Source organism: Petaurus breviceps, unplaced genomic scaffold (genome assembly GCF_028583685.1).
Source record: "Petaurus breviceps papuanus isolate PSGF00001 unplaced genomic scaffold, PetGlider_PUasm1.0 220, whole genome shotgun sequence".
Classification (NCBI taxonomy): Eukaryota; Metazoa; Chordata; class Mammalia; order Diprotodontia; family Petauridae; genus Petaurus; species Petaurus breviceps.
In genome coordinates, this window is record NW_027185876.1 from 97174 (window position 1) to 115709 (window position 18536).

General features: G+C 44.5%; 1 protein-coding gene across 1 annotated transcript in view; it reads left to right on the plus strand.

Moving 5' to 3' along the window:
- The first annotated feature begins 7497 nt into the window (after nucleotides 1-7497).
- Nucleotides 7498-18536, plus strand: part of KYAT3 (kynurenine aminotransferase 3) — a 71556-nt gene continuing 60517 nt past the window's right edge. The window contains exon 1 of the mRNA XM_069094504.1: nucleotides 7498-8218. The gene's annotated coding sequence lies outside the window, so the exon portion shown is untranslated. The remainder of the gene's footprint in view (nucleotides 8219-18536) is intronic.

Genomic DNA, 18536 nt, shown 5'->3' on the forward strand with positions numbered 1-18536 from the left:
AAATTGGAACACTAATGCACTGCTGGTGGAGTTGTGAACTGATCCAACCACTATGAAGAGCAATTTGGAACTATGCCCAAAGGGCTATAAAACTGTGCATAACCTTTAATCCAGCAATACCACTACTAGGTCTGCATTCCAAAGAGATCATAAAAAAGGGAAAAGGACGCACATATCTCCCACCATTTTCAAACTATGTCACTGCATGTGTGTCCTCTCCCCAATCTCTGATTTCTAGTTTCCCTCTAAGTTTTATTTTCCACCAACATAAACTGAACTCCTTGAGTATAGGACTGTCTTGCCTGCTTATACTTATCTTCCCAGCACTTAGCACAGTGTCTGAAGATGCTTTATCATTCATTCATCCAATCATTCATTGACTGAAGACAAATTGCAATGGATTCAGAAGAGCTTGAGAAGAAAGTGGAGGCACTGTTCAAGGATCTTAGCAAAGAAAGGAAGGAGAAATATATACAATAGCTAGCTAGGATAGAAAGATCAATGTAGAACTTTTTGAGGATGGAGGAGACCTGGGCATGATAGGAAGCAGCAGAGAAGGGGAGAGTAGGTAGGGAGAAACTGAAGATTTGAGAGAAAGGATGATAGTGGGGACGATCTGCGGTAGAAGATGTAAGGAGATGGGATCAAGGGTGTATGTCGAAGGGTTGGCCTTGGCCTTGGCTAGGAGAAGGGACATGTCTTCATCTGAGATTGAAGTGGAGGAGATAGTAGGAGGGATGTGAAATGGTATTGTTATACTGTATCTTGATTAATGTGAGCAAGACCCAAGTAATAATTTTAGAATGGACCCTTTATTAAAACGCCATGTTGGCTGATCAGGCCATATGGCAGGCTGAGCCAACACCACTCCATATCCCAGGTACAGCAATAGCAGAAGCAGCCAGCAACAGTCCCAATTTGGGGCAGAACCTCAGCTTATAAAGGGGGCCTTACGTAAGCAGTGATTGGTCAGTACACACCTTGAAACTCCCTCACCTGACCCAGAAGCCTGCCAACTTCTATGCAGGTGAGCTGACTGGGGGAAAGGGTAGAGACCCAATGGGGAAGGGCAGAGCTGACCTGGCAGTCTGATCACTTCCATGAGGTAGGGGGGGTTGTGGGGTAAACCAGGCACAACAGTATAAGAAGGGAAGAGAAACAGCTCTCAGAAAAGTGGCATAATCTTTATCAATTCAGTATGAAATGAGGTCCTCTGCTGAGGGCATGGAAAGAGAGGGGGCTATAAGAGGCTTGAGGTTAGACCAGTGTAGCAGCAAGCACCCCCAAGTGTCCTCAGGGTGGCTGCCAACACAGGTTCTTGGATCTGCTTTGATAAAGGAAAGCAACTCAAAATGGGTTAACAAGCTTACTTTAATCAGTCAAATATGTATCGTTTACCTAGTTCAGGGGGAAAAGGTCAGCACCCCGAAGTTCAGAGTATACAGACAGAATTATCAAGACAGAGAAACAGATCAAATAAACAGGTTACCAAACCGTCCAACCATTACATCCATACCAAATCAACACTGGGGTTTTCAAAGCCAGGGGGCTCTCAACAACAGCTTCCCAGAGTCTCATCTGATCAAATCACAGAACACTTCTCAAAGTGAGCCCCAAAACAAAGCCTCAGATCAGGGTTTATATAGCCTTCTCATGGCTCAGAGAAAGTAACAACCCTCTTGACCCACTGGCCAATCAAAAAGTATCTACTGAAAAACAAGCCTCCCACCCCAGGCTCCAGGTGCACTTTAGCCTAGGGGCAGGGAAGATCTTAAAAATGTACATTCCTATTACATTCAGAAGCTGTGGAACAGTCATTGTAGTGAGTGGGACAGGCAAGCAAAGAGAAGTAGAAGGAATGCTGCCATGAAGCCCAATTGATATGAAAAAACATAAATTTAGGGGACCCAATCAGCACAGTTTTAATGACCTAGGTCCACTGAGTAGCACATGAAGAGGAACAACAGAGTCAGATGATGACAGTAAACAAGTTTTGAAGTTTGGCAAGATATGATTAGCAACACACAAAAGGACAAAATAGCAAGGGATTGGATAGTAGATGACAGTTTGGAATTGAATGGTTTTTCCAAGGTCAAGATTGTGAAGGGAGGAGAGTGTAAACAGCCTAGGGTTACTGAGAAAGCACTGAGGAAGGGAAGGATTAAGCAACAAGAAGGCATAGGGTTAGACAGAACAATAATATATTGTTATGATATAAAGATTTCAGAGTTCATGAACATGGAAGCAAAACATTCCTGGTTAATGGCAAAATTAAGGGGTATGAGGATCTCTATACATAGTGTCGACCTTTAGAAAAAGTTTGGTTAAAGGAGATAAACAAATAGTAATATAAAAAGTATATTATTTATTCATTATTCCCTTAAGGCTAGCAGTATTTGTGCAAGGAGTGAAGGACTGAAGTCCTGACTGATGAACAGAGGAATCATAAGACTTTTTATACATTTTTAGAGCCATCCCAATTCAGTCTGACCATGTCACAAAACTTTATGATGTCTATGTCTTCTATATGTGAAACAGAGTTCCTTGGTTGGAAATGCAAACTGACAACGACCAGAGCAGGGCCTATTTACATTTTATGATCTCAGGATGTCTGTTTTGCTCTCATGTGGATTCAGTATGTACCAAGATAAGGAGAATCTCACCTCTGGTCTTTGAAGTTGCTAACACAGGGAAAGGCATTTTAAAGTTTGTTTGATTAATTCAGACTTTGGCTAAAATATGATATTAATGATTATCAATAGCTAAGGTGAAATGCAAGATGAAGGCAAGGAAACTGAGTAGACTGAGGAACTGGGAAATTAAAGAGTATCTGCAAGAACATCAATATGCATGTTGAAGTCCCCTAGTGGGAGGTCAGGAGAAAGATACAGAGGCATACACTAAATGAATTGAGACAGGAGGAAGAAAGACCTAGGAACAAGAGATAATAGTCACATATTTGAATAGTGTGAACTAAAAGGAAAAGAGGTGACTGAGCAATGGTGGCATAGGAATAATGTAGAAGTGTCAATGAGGAATGTAGCAGCAGGCTACCCCACCCCTTTTAGAAACATTAAGAAAGCATTTTTAATTATCCTAGTCTAAAGTCTAGCCATTTTCTCTGAAGAAACAATGTAAAGGGTTACGAATGAATGCTAAGGTTGCAGAAAATAGATTAAGGATAGTGCTCAAATTTAGAACAGGGAATACTCCAATTTAGTTAAAGTCTGTCTATTCCCATGCCTTAGCCAGATTAGAGCATCTATCAGACAATAAGGAAAAGGACTTTTATTATTTCAGTTAGTGGAAGATTTTTTTCTGTCAGTTTGACCATCTGGAGAGGAACCTCCTCAAAGGAACAATTTTAGGAAAATTAATGCCCTTAGTTCAGTCAAAAGTTAAGTGACTATTCTTCTCCTTGAGAAGAGGAAATTAAATTAAAATTAAGCAAATTCTAACCGAACTGTTGCTCAATCCTGAATAAATTTATGCCCAGGTTAGGGATGCCTAGGAACTGAGGGAAGTTCCAGGATAAGCCAGCAAGTAGAGAAAAGATTTCTGGGGATTAACTCCTTGTTAACACATTAACACCCAATCATTTGGGTTCCTATCAATTCAGCTAAGACAACATAAAATTTCCTCTGATGAATGAATGAAAAACATTTAAGTACTTACTCTATGACAAATACTGTGCTAAACTGCTGGGGCTACAAAGAGTTTCTATTTTAAAGGGGGAGACAAGACAGAGAAGAGAGTAAAGGCCAGGGAAGAGAGTTGTGGTCTAGGAAGTCACATAAGGCACTCCATTGGCAGAGACATTGCATTTACAGAGACAATGGTAGTGGGAATTGATCACAGTTCTTGGGGAGGAGATGAAGGAAGAGAAAAAGGATTCCTGTGTACCAGCAGTGTGGAAAATGGTCAGGGTGAAAATAATGAGCCTGATTCCCTCAGGGAGTACCTTGCAGAATTGCTAATCTAAGAGCAGCAAGGGTAGGGCAGGCACAGGTGTTAGACCTTTTCTTAGCTCCGAATCTATAAGTGAACATGGACAAGAACTTAACCTCTCTGAGTCACAGTTTTCTCATCTGCAGAATGGGAATAACACTTTACAACAATCTCCAGAAGTTATTGTAAAGAAGGATCTTTGTATAAGTAAAAGCATTTATATCAATATGAGCTACTGCATTAATACATATTACTATATAAAATAATGTTTTACAAATATATTATATATGGCTATATATAACATATAATGTATAATTACATATAACATAATTATATTACTCTTTGCCTTCCTTGTTTAGCCAGACAAGCTCCTTAACTTGGTCCAATTTTGACACTCTCTCCTCTTTCCTAGAGTTGTGCTTCTTTATTCTCCTTCTTCCTGTTAGGGTTAGATAATGCTTTCTAGTCCTTACTTAAATCACTGTATGCTAATATATGGGAAAGTTAAAAATGTGGTTTCTCAGAGACTGTTTGTTACAGTAAGAAGGTCCTTAGGCCTAAGTTTCCATTTTTCTAGAAATTATGTGATTTTGAAACCTTAAAAATCTTTCTATATAATTGCCTTATTCTAGTCAGCCCCCCCCCCTTCACCTAGCTTGCCATAAAAGAGTTAAGTTTCTATAGAACTGCAAGAATTGCTGAACAAGACTACTGATAAGAGGGAGACAGGCAGTAACCTTGGGAAGAAGCTCAGACCCTGGTTCTCAGACAAAAACTCATAGATAATACTAAAAATAATGAAGAATGGAAGGAGCTGGCAGCAGCAGGTAGATTTGACTAATCAAGGAATAGACAGTAGCCTTGAGACCCTCAAGTCCAGATAAGAATGGATCAAGTAGACAGAAAAGGGGTCCAGTATTCTAAGGTTGTTACTGCACTTGCGTAATAGATTTCATGTATTATGTATATTATCCAACAAGATTAGAGCTTCATTAGGGTTTAATAAAATAATTATGTTCATGTTTGTAACCCTTGCTTATTTAACCCAGCTTTAGCTTCTCTATGCGGCCTCCTCTCTCTCAGTGCTGCCCTGGAGACTGGACTGCCCGCTTCTCTAGAGAGTCTAATAAATCTATCTTCACTTTGAGAAAAGTCTCCGAGTAGTCAGTTTGGGTTAGGGTCTCCATACCCCACACACTAAGGAAGTTGTTTTTTACATTTCTTTCTCTGATCTGTCCTATAGCCTTTCTCCCAAGGCCTCTTAGCCTCTCTCCTGTCTCACAGATTTTCTATGCTTCCTTAGAAGACAGTTCTCTACACTGATTTCAAATAGTCCTCCACATCCCTTCATACATTTGCCTTATCCTCCCCTGAAGCTTACCTATCTTACAGGCAACTCCCTAACATTCTTCCCTAAATCTCCACTTTCAGACCCTTTATCTCAATTTGGGACAACCTCCAAAAGGTCTTAATTTTAAAATCGTTTTTTTTTTCCCCTTAATCACAGCTCTCTGGACATCTTTTTCTTATTTCTCTTAGGTAACACCGTTCCTTCCATCCCCATATAACTCTTGGACCACCTCCACTTGCCGCTCAGGAACTCGTTCTTTTACAAGCCAACCCTATTAGTCAGAATTGTTTACTAGTCTCACTACTGTGCCTACTGCCTGGCTCCCCCAACCCTAAATCTGGTATCAAGGCTGGGTCCTCCTTGCTAGCTAGTTCCTAGGGTGCACCCACCCTTCTTCCTTCAGGCCTGGCCTTTCTTCCTCCTCTTCCCCTAGTTTTATTCCCCAGACTACATCCCTTTCTGTTAAGCTCCAAGGTCCTTCTCCCTCCTCAGACAGCCGTGCCTCACCCCTGCCCTCCATAGACCACCTTACTACTGCTCCTTCCAAGTCAACGCCGACTCCAACGGACCCTGCCCTTCCACTAGCCCCCACTGCTCCCCGCCCCAGTTTCCCTCATAGTCAAAGCCGGGTCTTTTCCTGATCTCAGACAGCAGCATTTGCTAAACGTTCGCTCTGCTCTGGACAAAGTGCTAAGCGCCGCGGATACCAACGCAGGCAAAAACGTTAGTCCTCGGCCTCAAGGAGCTCGTGCAAATAAGTAGGTACAAAACGGGTTAGGCACAGCATGAACTGGAGGTAACCCGCCCGGAAAAGGACTGACAAGGGTTTCCTGAAAAGGACCGAAGGAAGCCAAGAAAGCCAGGAGGCAGAGATGGGGGGGCAGCCGGGTCGGGGGGGTGGAGGGTCTTCCACGATGAAGCGCCAGGAGGCCGCTGCCCCCGGCTGGAGAGTACGGGAAGGAGCCGAAAAGGTGGAGGGATGGGGCTCCTAGGGGTGACGGCGACGGCTGCAGGGTCCCGGGCAGGGGGGCTTCCAGCTGGCTGCCGTAGTGCTCCAGGCACGCAGGGGGCGAGGGGACCGGCGTCTCCCGAGATAATACGTGTAAAAATCTAGCCACGGCACCCGGCACACAGTAGGTGCTTCATAAAGATACTTGCTTTCTACCCCCGGGGCGGGGGAAGGGGGGTTGGGAGAGGGCGTCACACAGAGGTGTAAGGTCTGCCACGACCTTCCGAGGTCTCTCGTTCTGTCCCCAGATTTTATGCAGGATCGGTGACTCGCCCAGTGACGTACCACTCAGACGCAGGCGAGGAGACTTTTGAACTCCAGACTCTAGACGCGGCGCTCTAGCGGAGAAGGCGTAGACACGGGGTGGATTTGGGGGAGGGGCTGCGAGGACGGCGGTGCTTTCCACTGTGACGCGGCCGGCGGGGGCGGGGAGGACGGAGTGGGGAGGCTGAGGAGCCCAGGAAGCTCCGGCCGCGGGAAGCGCGCTCCTGCCCCTTCTCCACCCGCCAAGGACCGCCTCTGGTTATTCCTATTCAAATCGGCGCCTCGTACCTGCCTAGAGCCTTCTCCCTCCCCAGACTCGGCTCCTCGGTCCCGCCTTCCTCAGGTAGGCCACCTCCTCCGCTCAGGCCCCACCCCTTCATCCACTCAGACCTCCTCCTCCGCTAGGTCCCGCCCCTTCCGCAGACCAGGCCCCTCCCTTCCTTCTAGTCCCGCCCCAACCTTCCCAGTCCTCCGCACACTAGGCCCCGCCTTCCCCATACCAACCTCTCCCCCTCGCTCAAACCCCGCCCCCATTAGCCTCCTCAGACAAGTCCCCTCTCCTTTCCCCACACTAAGCCCCGCCCCTCCCCAGACCAGCTGCTCCCTCCTCAGACCGTGCCCCCTCCCTTCGTTTTCCCGACTTGAGACCTCCTCTCCCTCAGACTTCTTCCTTATCCTCCCAACACGAGGCTCCGCCCCCATGACCTTCCCCTTTAGCCTCCCCACGCGGGAGGGCCCCCCCCATCCTCCCCACATGAAGCCCCACCCCCCTCGGACCGCCCCTCCTTTATCATCCCAGGTGAGGCCCCGCCCCTCCTCAGACAGTCCAGGTCTGGCAGCTTTGGAGGCGTTGGAGTCGTTGGTAGGGGGATGAAGAGCGACCCCCGGGGGGGGGGGAGTGTCAAAGAAGGCCTCGGCCTGGGGAGGCGAGAAGAGCCCCCTACCCCATTCCCGGCCCAGCTGTGGGGGGAAGGGGCTCACCGCCCACCTCTGACTGAGCAGCGGTGCTGACCCCGGTCCTGAAAGAACCGCCCCCCCCCGGCTGTGCGACCTCCAAAAAAGGGGGCCCCTCTCCTTTATCAGAGGAGGAAAGTGAGGCCCAGGGGAGGCCCGGGGACTTGAGCTCCCTGCGCCTCCGTTTACTCGTCTGTAAAACGGGAGGGGTTGGAGGGATAGATGTGACACTAGATGGCCTCCAAGGGCTCTCCCTGACCTCACGCCACCCCCGGCTGCCCAAGGGGGATCGAGCTGAACTGCTTTGGAGCAGGCGGAAAGGAATCGGAAGCCTGGGGGCTGGACGTGTCTTTGGGGTGCCCGCTGTGCCCAGCGCCGGCTGGTGCCAGCCGACGTTCTGCCGGTTTTGCCCCAGGTCAGCGTTGCTGGAGTCCGGAGAGGCGCGACCCCGAGTCAGAAATGTCCAGGACCTCTGGCAGGGACCCTTGGGGCTTGGGGGAGCGCGAGCAAATCTCGCAATGACGGTAATGGACGGTGTTTCCGCAGCAAGGAGCCGGTGAGCGAGTCCTGCGAGGCTAACGCGACCCAGCCCGGCTGCGATGGTACAAGTCCTGGCCAGCGCCGGCCAACACCGCTTACTCCAGCTTACTGACCCCTTCTGAGCAGCTGTCTGCCCCTAGGAAAGCCTCAAGGTAAGTAGGCGTGTTGTTGTGGTCCTTCCTCCTTCCAGAGCATCCCTGGGGGAGGGCTTGACTTGCAAGTGAATTGGATTTAAGTGAGGCAGCGCTGCGAAAAGTTGTCAGCCTCTCTCCTCCAGAGTCATCCAAGTCCAATGGCAAGACAAAAGTCAAGAAGACTGGCGATGGCCGGGGATGCCGTGGCTGACCTTGGCCTCTCTAAATTAAGGTCTTTCCCAGGTCTCAGTTTGTTTGAGGCAATGCCCATGCAATGACTATGGGCTAGGTAAGAATGGGAGGAAGGTGTCAGATAAGTGCAACCAGGTGACCTGGACAAGGCACTTAAGTCTGAGGGGTCAAATTTGCCTGAATCAGATTAAAATGTTAATTTGTGATTTTCTAAGTCAATATGCCTCTTTGCAAGATCTATTTCTGTGTGAGTTTGGCTCCACAGGGTCACTCTCTAAAACTATAAATTGCAGAGATTCCAACTTGCATTGTTAGAGTGAATTTCCTCCTGCAGGAGGTTCCTCTACTAATGAATTCAGCTTCCAGTCCTATACAGAGGGAATGATAGGAGGATTCTAATAAAGGCTTTTTCACTGAGCCTAATTTATTCAGCTTCTTAAGTGCCAGGTATTGTGCTGGGCATAGGAATAAGAAGAACGTTCTCTGCCATGAGAAGGTCAAGTGTAGATTCTCCTAAGGGAAATAAGGAGTACACAGATGAGTCAATGCACAGTACGTAGATGGAAGGTAAATTTGGAGAGTGAGAGGAACACAGCAAAAGATTCCAATATAAAATATTATCTCTTTGGGCCATAGTGTTTTATCAAATCTAGGCCAACTAGGTGGCATAGTGGAGAGAGTACCAGGCCTGGAGACAGGTAGACTCATCTTCTCTAGCTCAAATCTAGCCTCGGACACTTACCAGCTGTGTGACCCTGGGCAAGTCTTTTGATCCTGTTTGCCTTTGTTTCCTCATCTGTTAAATGAGCTGGAGATGGAAATAACAAACTATTGCAGTACCTCTGCCAAGAAAACCCTAAATGAGGTCACAAAGAGTCAGACATGACTGAAAAACTACTACACAATAACAAAAAATTAAGTGCCACAGTGGACTGAGTACTAGACCTGGAGTCAGGAAGACCTGAGTTCAAATCCCAAATCCAGCTGCATATAATTATCAGCTGTGAGACCCTGAATAAGTCACTATATTGCCAATTTGATAGGAGCAGCTGCTATGAATACACACACATATGTATTTTAAGGATGAAATTGAATATTGTAAGCACTCCACTCAAAACTAAACCAGTACATTTATTCTGCACACTAGGACAAGACAAAACATTATGGAAATAAAGAAAAAACAAAGCTCAACAGAGTAACAGAAATATTTACACATATTACCAGACTAGGGAGCACCAACATCTGAGTTCTCACAGTGCCTTGATAAAGTCTACTCTAATCCAGGAAATCAAAAACTTCTCAGGTGAAACAGTCTTTCCCATAAGCAAGTCCCAAGGCAATAACAATCCTCCAGAGTATATATAGTTTTCAAACAAAGACTTGGCACCTGATTGGCTCAGTGCAGAATGTAATAGTAATGAAATTTAAAGATCCCTTTGTATTGGAAAGCTAAGAAGTACTTAGCACCTACTTCAAATTAAGCCTCTGTTAAAGAAGCAGAAGGTATGAACTTCTGTTACTGATGTAACAGGAAGGGGCTGAAAAGGGAGGAGCAATACTGAATATAAGGAAAAGCCCCAGAGAAGGAGAGTCAGAACTTTGTGGGATGAGCTTCGTGGAGGCAGAAGCCACTGTTGCCAGGGATGCTGAAGAGGAAAGGCCCAGGATGGAGAGAATGATTTTGATTGTGGGAACCAGCTGGAGCTTCTGCTGGGGAGCTACCAGCTTCTCCTGGGAACTGTTAAAGACTTCCAAGGACCAGTTGGAGGTGCCAAAGACTGAGGAAGTATGACTTTGAAGACAGTACTTTATATGAGCCTCTTTGTGACTTTGTTAAGCCTTAATTTCCCAGGAACAGAGACTGTGAAGGATTTAAGGTGGACTGGATACTGTGAGCTTAAGCATGGAATAGGAACTGCATGGAGAGCTGGACAAGAAACTGGGAGCTGTCTGCCACTGAACCCAGGTGACAGTGTGGTGACTCCAGATAGCAGCTAGGACCATGGAAGGGGATCCAGGGAATCTGAGAGCCTACCTCGGATCAACAAGATGTCTCCATGAAAACTGAGTAGTGACTGACTTTGATGTGATGTTTTGCTTTGGGGCTCACTTTGGGAAGAGTTGTGTGATTTAGCCAGATGACACTCTGAGTGGCTGTTGAGCCCTCTGGATTTGAAAACCAAGATGTTGGTGCTTCCCTCTCTAGGTATTGTATGGGAAAGGTAAAAGTGTGGTTTCTCAGAGACTATCTGCTAAAGTAAGTAAGTCCTTAGGCCTAAGTTTCCATTTTCTAGAGATTATGTGACTTTGAAACTTTAGAAATCTTTCTGTAGTTGCTCTATTCTAGTCAGCCCTTCTCACCCAGCTTACCATAAAAGAGCTAAGTTTCCATACCGTGTTTCCCCTATAATAAGACACTGTCTTATTATTTTTTTTTTGGACAGAAAAACACCAGAGGGCTTATTTTCAGGGGAGGGCTTATTTTAATGAACATTGACAGCAATTTTAATAAACAGGTAAATGTGAACAAAAAAATGTACCTTTATTCAATAAGCAAATCACTGGGGAAGAACAGGATGATGCGCTCACTGCTGCAGCTCTGATTGGATGCAGCTTGGAGCGCGGCGTGCGTTTCACAGGGGGGGGGACGGTGCATACAGAGGGTACCGTAATGTAGCGTGTAGCGCAAGGGATCACCTTCACTACAATAGCAATCTCAATAGGGCTTATTTTCGGGGGAGGGCTTATTTTAGAGGAATCTTACACAGTAAGGGGAGGGCTTATTTTCGGGATAGGTCTTATTATTGGGGAAACACAGTAGAACTGCAAGAATTGCTGAACAAGACTACTGATAAAGAGTACCAGACAGTAGCCTTGGGAGAGTTGAGGCAGTAGCCTTGGGAAGAAGTTAAGTCCCCAGTTCTCAGAAAACTCCTAGATAATACTAAAATGAAATAATGTAGAATGGAAGGAGCTGGCAGCAGCAGGTGGATTTGACCAATCAGGAAACAGACAGTGGCCTTGAGGCACTCAGGCCCATATACTGCACTTGTGTAATGGATCTAATGCATTATGTATATTATCTAACAAAATTAGAGTCTCATTAGTAATAATTATGTTAATGTTTGGGAGGGGCATGTAACCCTTGCTTATTTAACCCAGCTTTAGCCTGTGTATGGTGGCCTCCTCTCATGGGCATTATTCCAGTGACAGGGCTGCCCACTTCTTGAGAGATTCTAAAAAAACTTCCTATCTTCACTTTGAGGTCTCCAAGTAGTCAATTTGGGTTAGGGTCATGGTACCCCACACAGTATGGATGTAATGATCAGACAGCTGGAAGCCCTGTCTGCTGAATTGTTTTATTTTCTGTTCAGTAGTGACTGATGGAATTGTAATTTATTTGTGATTGAATTAAGGACTCTGTGATGGATTACATGAATGTACTACCCAGGGGTGGAGTACTTTGACTTTTGTATTTTGTGTCCCTTAAGGAGGCAAGCTTCCTTAATGATGATTGAATGATTAAGGTACTAAATGATTGATTGACTAAATGATTGTGCTTTGTTCAAAACTATGTGACCACTGTGGTGAAAACTATGTGGCTATTTTGGTGATAAGTTGTTGTGAATGCTGTATTTTGATTTTCTGTGATAAGTTGTAATATTATGAATGCTGTACCTTGATTTTCTGTGAATTTTTTGCTCTGATTTGTTATTGACTAGAGTGTTCACTATACTATGTAATCAGAACCTTGAAAGCTGTTTACAGCAGTAGTCCTCTGGAAAGCTGCTTGTGTGTGGCTTTACATGACTGTGATGCAGAAAGGCATTAAAGCCTACATGACCCAGCACTTGATTGACTCAATGTCAAAGGATTCAGAAAGGCTACATGACTCAATGCCTAATTGGCTATATGTGACTCAGCATAGGATGTGTTCCAGCTGTGAACCGGGCCAGAGTTCTAAAGAGTAAGACATCCATGATTGATAAGGCAAAATACCTGTGCACCTTTAGACTTGGGAATGTGACCCATGTTCCAAGGAGGAAAAAAAAGGAACATATGTATGGGGAAAATCTCTATATTCCATTAACCCTTCAGTCACTTAACCTCTGCCTGCCCTAGTTTCTTATCTGTAAAATGGTGGTAACATCTCAGAGTCGTTGTGAAGATCAAAGATAATATCTGTAAAGCCATTTGGAAACTTTATATATAAAATCTATCTGCTATAATCTTTAGTTAGTATTTTAAGTTTTTTACTTGTCAAAATAAATTTTAGAATATGTTAACAGAGTACTCAGTCCACAGTATAGATTGACTGTTGATTATCTGTTGGATAACCTCTCTCTCTCTCTCTCTCTCTCTCTCTCTCTCTGTATATATATATATATATATATATATATATATATATATATATATATATATATATATATAAAATTTTAAACATTTTATTTTAAAACTTTGAATTCCAGATTCAATCCCTTCCTCCCTTGTCACACACCCTTACTGGGAAGATAATCAGTTCAGTATAGGTTGTACATGTGTAGCTAATGCAAAACATTAACATAGAAGATATATTGTAAAAGACTGACTATATTTCCCTCCCTCCTATCCCACCTCACACTTGTTCTATTCTCTACTTTGATCCCGTACCTTTTCAAAAGTGAGTGCCTCCAACTTCCCTCCCCCCCCATCCTGCCCTCCCTTCCATCGTCTCCCCTCTCATCCCCTTCCTCCCTATTCTCCTGTGGGGTGAGATACCCTATTTAGTGTATATGTCATTCCCTCCCCAAGCCAAATTCAATGAGAATAAGGTTGACCCATTCCCTTTTGCCTTCCTGTTCTTCCCCTCCATTGTAACCATTTTCCCTTGCCTCTCCTATATGAGATAGTTTGCCCAATTCTGTTTCTCTCCATCTCCTCTCATTATATTCCTTTCTCCTCTTAATTTCACCTTTTAAGTATCATCCCTTCCTATTAACTTGGTCCTGTGCCCTATATCTATGTATACGTGTAAACATATATACACACATTCACATATGTATTCATATGCCCGTATACCCTCCGATATAGACATATATATATATATATGAAGGGAATAGAAATATACATACATGTGTATATTTTCTTTTTCTTTTCTCAAAATGAAAATAGTTTCATCAGTTATAATTATCATTTTTCCATGGAGGAATGTTAATACTTCAACTTTGATAAGTGGCTTACGATTTCTTTTCCCTGTTTACCTTTTCAAGCTTCTCTTGTTTCTTGTATCTGAATGTCAAATTTTCTGTTCAACTCTGGTTTTTTCCACAAGAATGCTTGAAAGTCCTCTATTCTACTGAATGACCATATTTTCCCCTGAAAGATGATGCTCAGTTTTGCTGGGTGGGTGATTCTTGGTTTTAATCCCAGCTCCTCTACCCTCTGGAATATCATATTCCAGGCCCTTCAATCCCTCAGTGTAGAATCCTGTGTTATACTAATTTTGTTTCCACAATATTCAAATTGTGTCTTCCTGGCTGCTTATAATATTCTCTCCTTGATCTGGGAATTTTGGAACCTGACTATAATATTCCTAGGAGTTTTCTTTTTGGGATCTTTTTTAGAAGGTGATTGGTAGATTCTTTCAACCTCTATTTTGCCTTCTGGTTCTAAAACATCAGGGCAATTTTCCTTGAGAATTTCTTGGAGGATGATTTCTAGGTTCTTTCTTTCATCATGGTTTTCAGGTAGTCCAATAATTTTTAAATGATCTCTCCTGGATCTATTTTCCAGGTCAGTGGTTTTTCCCATGAGATATTTCACGTTGACTTCTATTCTTTCGTTTGTTTGGATCTGTTTAACAGCATCTTGATTTCTCATAAAGTCATTAGCTTCCCTTTGCTCCGTTTTAAATCTGAGGGAATGATTCTCCTCATTGAGCTTTTGAGATTCTTTTTCCATCTGGCAAATTTGGCCTTTTAAGGCACTCTTCTCCTCATTGCCTTTTTGAGCCTCCTTTGCCATTTGAGTCAGTCTGTTTTTTAAGGTATTATTTTCCTCAGTCAGGCTGTTGACTCTCATTTCATAATTTTCTTGCATTGTTCTCATTTCTCTTCCCAATTTTTCCTCCACTTCTCTTATCTGCTTCTTAAGGTCCTCTATGGCCTGTAACCAGCTTATATTTTCCTTTGAAGCTTTTGGTGCAGTTCTGACTTCACTGTTTTCCTCCTGTTCCATGCTTTGCTCCTATTTATCCCCAAAATAGGAGTGTAATGTTGGAATCTTCTGTCTGCTTTGTTTCCTTTGCCTGCTCATTTTGCCACTCAATTGCTTGATTTTGGGGCTTTTTGCCACAGTAGGACTCTGCTACCAGACAGGGGAGCTTTTGTCCCAAACACTGGGGTTTTCTCAGCTGCCGAAGGTATTAGATGAGTGCCCTCTCTGAGGCTTCCACACAGTCTGTCAAGCTGGTCACAAACTCCAGGACCTCCATCTTAGACTGCAATCCAGATCCAAGCAGGTAAAAGCAAGAGCATTTACCCCTCAGACTGGTGCTTGGTCCCCCTACACTCTGCAGGCCAGGAGCTGAAGCTGCAGCATCACGTGGGCTGAGCCAAGGTGTCTCGGCGGCTTCTTGCCCTGGGGGCAAAACTGATGCTCTCCCAACTACTGGTCCCAAAGTCCACACTGCACTGACCTCTCACTTTGTCCTTTGCATCTATGTGTTGATAAATCTGGAAATGGCCACAACTGATGGTGATCTGGAGTCCCTCTGACTGGTGGCTGGTCAGGCCTGCCCTGGGGCTAAAACCTCGGGCGTGGAATGGGCTCAGCTCAGAGTACTGCCAGCCAGCCTGCCAGGCTGTCCTCAGCAGGAGGTTAGCTTCTCTGTGTCATTTTGTGGGTTCTGTAACTCCAATGTTTGTTCAGAGTCCCCTTTTACATAAATTGGGGAAGGTGGAAGCCGGAGCCACATGGAGGTCCTGCATCTATTCTGCCATCTTGACTCCTCCCCCTCCATAATTACTCTTTTTTTACCATGCAACTATGACTCTGTGGCCACGAGGTCTGATGTACTAATGCTCTTCCTCACTTTGGGTCTGCAACCCAGATCTAAGTATGGGCAATGTACAAGAGTCCTGCACCCAGTGCCAGCAAAGGGACCCCTATAATCTCCTTCTGACCAGTTTTCCTACCTTCTTACTGTTTTTGGACTGAGAACTCCAGAAGTTTCCATGACTTTTTATATGTCTTTCACTCTGCTCTTCTTCAGACAAAAGAAATTTAAGGAAAGTGACTCTTATGTCCAATGAGTAGGAAAAGAACACACACCACCTTGAGGAAATTAACATGGGCAAAATGTTTGCCCTGTTGTGATAGTAATGGCAATTAAAGATTCCCCTGTATTGGCTTGGTTTTCAAACTGATTGTATTAAAACCCAGAGCTTGTTAATCCCACCTGTGGGATGGACTTGTTGATGTGAAAAGAGAGTCCTGAACTGGGAGGAGCTGGTGACGTAGATTTAGAGAGACAAGAGAGAGGCAGAGGAACATTTTGGAAGCAGCACCTCGTGGAGGCAGAGACAGAGACTGAGAGAATTGCTGGGGGCCACTTTGAATTGCCCTGGACTTTTGAGACCTGCCCCCTGAGCTGCCAAGGACTGAGGAGACATGGCTGTTTTGCTGGTACTTTGTCTGTCTGTTTTGATGTTGTTTTGCCAGATTTGTCCACTGGTGAAAGACAGTCCTGTTGTTGAAGAAGTCCTGGAACCTGGATTTTGGTTGAGAAGCCCTGAGACTGTCCTGCAGACAGAGAGTGAATGCTGTCCACTGGTGAAGGACAGTGCTGTTGTTGCAGGGGTCTGGGAACCTTTCTGTTGGTTCAGAGCTACTGAGACTGTCCTGCAGACAGAGAGTGAATACTGTCCACTGGTGAAGGGTAGTGCTGTTGTTGCAGGGGTCTGGAGACTGTCCTGCAGACAGAATGAATACTGTCCACTGGTGAAGGACAGTACTGTTGTTGCAGGGGTCTGGGAACCTTTCTGTTGGTTCAGAAGCCCTGAAGAAGGATTTTCTTGTTGTATGTTTACAGAAATCCTGGGAGAGGGTTTTGCTAATGTTTTCAGGGGTTCTAGGACTGTTCTACAGACAGAGGATGAATTAATGAAGGGACTGGCAATGTATCTTGTGGCCTTGCTAAGCCTTGTCTCCCCAGGAACTAAGATTGCTGAGAACTTGCCTCGTGTCAAGATGAAGAAAAGACCTTATATCAGCAATGCCATATTCACAATACCTATGGAGATTACAAATATGCTGATATAATTATCCATTACAAAATACGTCATGCTTGCCATATGGGGAAATAAACTAGAAAATTTATTAAGATACCAAAAGACTGAGTCCCAAAACCAGAAAGTGAAAGCCATCAGAGTAGTTATGATATTGGCACAGGTAGATAATGTAGAAAGCACCCACATTTTCAAGCCTTTAAAACAGAACAGGCTACCTCAGGCAAAGGTCCTCCTCTCCCCACTCACAGCAACCACCCAGCGTCCGGGAAGCGTGCTCCCAGCAGCTCCGGCCCCTGGCAGTCCTCAGCAGGAGTCCTTAGCAGAAATTCTGGCTAAGTCAAAAAGGGCTTTGCGCTGCTGCTGCCTCTGCTGCTGCTGCCGCCGTCGCCACCACTGCCAGCCACCGCAGGAACGCTAGCTTGGCTTCTGCTTCCTCTTGCTCCGCCCCTTCCTGCTACGTCAGCAAGTCCAACGGGGCATGGAAGATCTTTAAATCCCATAACCCTTACAGACCTCCATTTGGGTATTAAGTGCTGTGCTTAAACTTGATGTAACTCTGGGGTAGATTCAATTGTGATCCAGGGGTGGGGAACTTTTGACCTTTTTGTGCTCTGTGATTGAACAAATGAAGGTACTTTACTTATGTTTGGAAACTAATCTCCATTTGAGAAGAGGGCTTTGTGGTGGACTAAATGAAGGTACAGCCTAAGGGTGGAGTAGTATTTAGAACAGGGACTTTGTAATTGATTGAATGATTGGAAGGTCCTGGGGTGGGGTAGTACTTGGAGATTATTTAATCACACTTAGTAAATGCTGTATTTTGAATGATGTCATGTTTTGACCTTCTCTGTTCTTACTTGGTCACTGAATAAAATGGAGAGCACCTATGCTGGTATTTTGAACCTTGGGAAGTTGCCTTTCCTTGGCATTACATTACACCTGTGTGTGCCCCAGCTATCCCAGGTGTCTGATCATTCTATTACCTCCGAGAGAGTCTCAGTTATCCCATTTCTGACACCAAATTGTTAGGAAATTCTCACAACCAAACTGAATATAACCTCTTAGGAGAGTCAGCCCCTAGTTATTGCAGTTCAAACAGAGGAAAGCCAAATTAAATGCAAAGACATTTACTAGTATGCTAAGAAAACAGCTGATTTCAACTTCCTACCACACATTTTTTATTTTATAACATTTCAGGGTCACAGCCCATCAATAAGCAACATTTTGCAGCACCTTTCACAGGAAAGGGAAGAGTAGAGAAAGTGAGAAGACATTCCTGATTCAAGGGTAGAAGACAAGGGGAAGTATTCAAATATTCTTATAATTTTGAAAGAAGGCTTGTAAAACAAAACTATACAAACATACATATTAGTGTGTATGCATGTTGTACTTTTAGGCACTGAGGATACAAATAAAAGGAAAACAATAAGCTCTGGCCCTCAAGGAGCTTTTTTCTGTTGTGATTCAACATATTCACAGAAAAATACATACAGACGGGGGTGGCTAAGTGGCACAGTGAATAGGGCACTGGTCCTGGAGTCAGGAGGACCTGAGTTCAAATCCAGCCTCAGACACTTACTTAACCCAAAACTAGCCATTTGACCTTAGGCATTAACCCCAATTGCCCTACCTTCTCCCCTCCAAAAAGCAAAAAAAAAAATACATAAAGACTATCCACAAGAGATCACTTACTAAGAGGACATCAGGAAAAGCCTCTTGAATGAGGTCATGCTTAGGGAATTCCAAACATTAAAGATGATGAAGGAGGGCATTCTAGGCATAGGTGACCATCAGTGCAAAGAAATACAGATGGTAGATGGAGTGAAGAGTTATGAAACACAGAGAAGACTAGTATCAGGACCAGAGCATTCCAG